Below are 5,814 nucleotides of genomic sequence, written 5' to 3'. Positions count from 1 at the left end.
GTGTATTTTGAATATACTGCCCGATGCTATGCAACGCTACCCAACTCTACGCTCTGCGATCCCCACTGTCCAGATTTTCGTCGGGTCGCATCGAGTACAGTCGAAGACAAAAGAACCAAACACTCATATTTTTATTCAAACTGCATGTATAATTGACGTTATATCGATTACAACGAACTTATTTTAATATAAACCAAATTAACCGAGATCAAAAATTCATTAGTTTATTTTTTTTTTAATTAATTTTAATGGTTTGGTAGAAAATTGGATCAAAACACAGAAATACCATTTTATGATATAATGAATTTAACTAACAATTTATTTCATGGTTTTGCTCATTACACCATTTTCGTCTAGTAGCTTCAGACCACTCATATTTTTTATAGTTTATTTCACACTAAGTATATGTAATTTTGTCGTTATATTAATCACAACATTCCTATTTTAATGTAAACCAAATTAAACAAGATCAAAAATTCATAATTTTGTATAAAAATTATTTAATTATGATGGTTAGGAAGAACATTTATCACAACACCGGAATAACTTTATTTAAAACAATTAAGTTTAACAAACAATTTCTTACATGGTTGTGCTAATAAAATTTAACTAACATTTATTACATGGTTTTGCACAAAATAATACATTAAGACCACAAGAGGCGTTGCGATTGTGATACTGATTTGTGATTCATGCTGTGTGACTTACGTGACGTGCGCTCGACTTCGCATAAATGTGCACCCCCTACCAAAACATGACAAGGTGTCGGGTCGCATCAGGTAGCGTCGCATAGCATTGCATTGGGTAAATGTGTTCTCCGCTTTACACTTGTATTCCAGGCTGAATTTCCACCTTGTCACCATCATGCCAGACCTTTCCTAAATATGATTGGGAGCGTACCCATGGCTGAAAGCACGAGGGAACCGTCTCTACACTACTTCCCTGCCTCCATTGGGCAGAAATTTCAGATGAAAGGTCTTGGTGCATTCTGCGTTTTTTAGATTCCGCCTTCCGGTATTGTGCTTATGTGGCATGGTTGTGTCTATTATATGTACTTTGCGTCCAGGATCGCCGGATATGGTTACTTCCTTCAACGCCATGGACGTACTACTATTATCTATCCTACTAGTTAGTATACTAAATACCAATTTATAGTAGTAATCTGTAGAGACATTGATGATGATGATATTTTGCCACTAAAAGCGAGAAAACAGCTTTTATAGGAATTCTTTGGAAATAACACGACTCTACAACACCGTAAACCCAAGTATTTTGCTACGCGTTAAAACTTTGTCTTTTATTGCAGTCGTTGCGCCTCTTAATTCGAGCTGTGAAAGAACATTTGGATCCGATGCTGATTTCAGCAGGTTGAGGAATAATTGGACGGCGAGGAGGACGGAAAATATCCCAAGTACGTTCACACTTTGAATAACAATAAATATAAAACATGCTGCTCTTCACCCATAAATTCCCGCGATCAAAACGGTGGTGTTTGTTGGTCGCAAACCTCTCCGACAACCCCCACGAGTTATTAATGTTTATCACCTTGACTCCTTTACGACTTTATAAGGAAAAATACTTCAAATGTACACTCCGTAACGGTTACGCCCATCGAGATGGGTAATTTGAGCATTCCGCACAGAAAATACCCACTTGTGCAATTACGCCCAATTTGAACGGGAACGTGACCCCATTTAAGACCCTTAAGTACGTTGACATCCAAGGCTAATTATTCATTAATTTGCTACAAAAAAATCCTTCAACATTTAAATTTATTCGACAAACAATGCTAAACCCGATTAAAAAGATTTAAGTGGGTGCATTTATTTACAGAAAGTATTACCATTGTTTACCATTCTTAATACACCGGTAAGTTATAATCTTTAGATTATTAACACCATCTTTGAACGCTAAGGTCGTTCATCAGTGGATAAAATTGTTAAATTTCGATTTAAAATCTTTTAATACCAATTTAATCTATTTCAAATTCAGAGTCGTTCAAACAATACACACATTTATTTAATTTGTTACTTAAAGTAATTCATGCCTTACAGGAGGGCTTAACGTCCAGTTAACCATTGAGTACTAACCAGTTGTTTTTTTTAATGATACTGAAAATCATATTATACGCTTAAAATCGCAAGTCGAAGTATTATCTTATATTTTATATATAATTTTTTGTATAAATTATTTGATTGATTATTGTGTTATATTTATTCATTAGAGGGAAAATTCAAAAGGTGGGTTGAGATGGGAAGTTAGTGTCCGAGCTGATCAAAGTCATGATAGCTCAAGTGGTAGAGCAGCGGCGTACCAAGCCGAAGATCGTGGGTTCGAATCCCGCTCGTGAGATTGACTTTTTTATCTCAACTAAAAACCATAATTAATTAGTCAAGCTGACCACGAAAACTAGTGAATTTAATATGTTTTAAAATAACTTTAAATTTGCTAACTAGTGAATTTATTCATTAGGCTTCTGTCTGAGAAAGCTCTTTTTTCTTATTTTTTATGTAATGTATTTCTGAGAATACAGTATTATGATTATTTACAAAGCATAGTACAGGCATGGATCACAATTCGTCTGCCGGGGTCGTTGTTAAGAGAAAAAGAAAAAAAAATTTCACTAATTTCGTGGTCCGCTTGACCAATTAATTAAGGTTTTTAGTTGAGATAAAAAAGTCAGTGCCACCATCTACGGCTAGAAACTCCGCTGCTCTACCACTTGAGCTATCGTGACCTCGATCCACTCGGACACTAACTTCCCATATCAACCCCACCTTTTGAATTTTACCTCCTTTTTGCCATTTTTCAAAAAATAATAATATTGAAGAAATAATAATAAAGAGATAAGGATTAAAGCGAGGTTATAACATTATATAACGTTATATGCTAGAATACACACAGAAAAAGTTAAAAATAATAGCCAAAATACTAAACAAACAGAGGAAAAAAGTCAATCGTAAAGCGACAAAAAATCGGATATAATAAAGTCCTATAATATATAAAGGAAATTAGAGTGAATTGGAGGGGTCTAAAATTTAATTCCATAATTAGGTCTAATCTATATTTCCAGCAATTCACTTGTTTTCGTGGTCCGCTTGACCAATTAATATTTTTCAATTAATTAAGGTTTTTAGTTGAGATAAAAAAGCGGACCACGATAACTAGTGAATTTAATAAGTTAAAATGAAGTATATCTTCACTGAAGCTCTCCGTGGCCATTTCATTTGTCGCCGAGAATCAAATAGATTACACATTTGAAAAATGGCAAAAAGGATGGAAAATTCGAAAGGTGAGGTTGAGATGGGAAGTTAGTGTCCGAGTGGATCGAGGTCACGATAGCTCAAGTGGTAGATCAGCGGCGTATCTAGCCGAAGGTCTTGGGTTCGAATCCCGCTCGTGTCACTGACTTTTTTATCTCAACAAAAAGCCTTAATTAATTGAAAGAAGTTCCAGCAATGCTGTTTCCACAGATTGAGAATTACAAAGGGCACATAACCCCTCCTTGCCACTCAACCAATGTGCAGGGTTCAAGTTAAGGGCCTCGCAACGGGTTTTTAATAGCCGTCTTAAGTTTGAAAAACTAAGGGAATTTAGGTTCTCTCTATGTCGATTAAGAAAGGTGTGGGGGTGAGTCAAGTATTTAAATAAGGAAAAATTAAGCGAGGACCGAGCCCGGAGTAAACAATCCTCCTGACGCCATTCCTTGAATCTAGATAGCAGAACTGAAAAAAGAGGAAAGCTCTTTTATAAATTTAGAATTTCACGTAATTTTATGAAACCCGAACTTTTAAGGACAATATATTTTTTCTTGCTCTATCCATAACAGTAGGTATTGTTTCCTGGTGGGGTTACTAATAAATGCTACAATAAAAATGCATGTTACTAAAAACTCATTTCTGATTATTTTCCGTAAACCGTATAAATATAATACGAAAAAATTATACAGTGAATTTATAGTAATGAAGCTATACCAAAACTTTCTTAAATCTTCATGTCTGTTACAATCTTGTAACTAGTTACATCAGTAAATATAACACATTCATTGGCTAACTCACATTTTACAACCTACTGATTAAGCAATATTATATACAATTTTTCATGTCACTTCTTTTTTTTTACGTAAAGAGAGGCTCATTATTCAAAATTTTAAAAATTATACAGAAGGCAAAAAATTTATAATTTCAAAAATTTGGAATTGTAGTTAAAATATTTTAAAGCCAAAATTTAATTTGGCTGATTTTTTTCATACTAAACGTTTATTCTATTTTTTTGTTCGTTTTTCACTATACTTTTGTAAATATATATTTTGTGTCTCAAAAAAAATCCTACTGTGTAATACAAGCTTTGCTTTTTGACAGCAGGCAGGGATGTACAAAAATAATATTTCTTGTTGTAAATGTATATGTAATGTACAATCATGCAAATAAAGATTTATTATTATTACAATTAATTAAGGTTTTTAGTTGAGATAAAAAGTCAATGGCACGAGCGGGATTCGAACCCACGATCTTCGGCTTGATACGCCGCTGCTCTACCACTTGAGCTATCGTGACCTCGGTCCACTCGGACACCAACTTCCTATCTCAACCCGACCTTTTGAGTTTTCCCTCCTTTTTGCCATTTTTCATAATTGTAATAAATTAATTGGTCAAGCGGACCTCGAAATTAGTGAATTTATTTATTATTATGTTTATATCCATTCTCTTTGTTAATACATAACTAAATGTTAAGAGAGATCTAACTGTGAATATATTTCTACAAACAAATCGTACAATAATTCATACATTCACCCTCTCTCTCTCATTCTCTCTCTCTCTCTCTCTCTCTCTCTCTCTCTCTCTCTCTCTCTCTCTCTCTCACCCTTTTCGATACTGAAGGAAACGTCGTTCGCGACCAAAGTTTGCGTAATTTTTCAAATAAAATTATTTTCATTTGTCACTAAATAGAGTACCACAAGGGTCTACATTGTCGGCGTTAATTTTTTACATTTATTATTCGGAAATCGTGAGATGCTTAAAGAATACTTATTAAGTAAATATGTAGAATGTTACTACGGATTAGCACTTACCTTATTTAACATTTACGTAGTTAACATTACATCATATACTTACATACTTTTATTTATTATTTTATTATTCTCTTTTCATTATATACTTTTATATTAATTTCTAAAACGTTAATAATCATTTGTGTAGAGATTAGTGACCGTTAATCGATAGTTATTCAGATATCGTGAGATGCGGTCTGGTGTGATGTAGGTTTCAGAAAAATATTTTCTTTATCTTGCCAACGTTTCGATCTATTATTGAGATCATCTTCAGGGCCTGAGATTTACAAACAATGTTTACATTTAGCAAATACATTTAGGATGTGGAAAAGTGAATTTATACAATGTAATACGGATACGTTAATAATCATTAATAATAAGACGTTATTAATACGTTAATAATAATTTTATTAGTATTTTATGTAATTTTGAAATCGTAAAATTATGTGCCAATTCTAGAAGGTTCTAATCAAGTTTTTAAGAATCTTACGAAAAATCTATATCTAATTTTGTTACTCTGTATAAAAATATAATTTATAAATCCAATTTACTCTCACTTTACTCATTTAGTTCATTGTTGATTTTATAATAATATATTATTTCGATTTTATGTCTGTTGCTCCTATAAACAAATATTATAATTGTAATTACAGTAAAATATTATAATTGTAATTATATTAAGTTTAAGGAAGCTCCTAGAGACCTAACTTTTGCATGTATTTTAATCTCTCTCTCTCTCTCTCTGTCTCACTGATTGTCCATTG

General features: G+C 33.0%; 1 non-coding gene across 1 annotated transcript; it reads left to right on the top strand.

Annotated features, from left to right (window-relative positions):
• The first annotated feature begins 2,279 nt into the window (after positions 1–2,279).
• Positions 2,280–2,352, top strand: Trnag-acc. The gene has a single exon. It is a non-coding gene; the product is annotated as a tRNA-Gly (tRNA).
• The last annotated feature ends 3,462 nt before the right edge of the window (positions 2,353–5,814 follow it).

The sequence above is a fragment of the Cimex lectularius genome, unplaced genomic scaffold (assembly GCF_000648675.2).
Source record: "Cimex lectularius strain Harlan isolate CLEC.00 unplaced genomic scaffold, Clec_2.1 scaffold200, whole genome shotgun sequence".
NCBI lineage: Eukaryota > Metazoa > Arthropoda > Insecta > Hemiptera > Cimicidae > Cimex > Cimex lectularius.
Note: the sequence above shows the minus strand (reverse complement) of the source record. Positions and strands in the feature narration are given on the sequence as shown.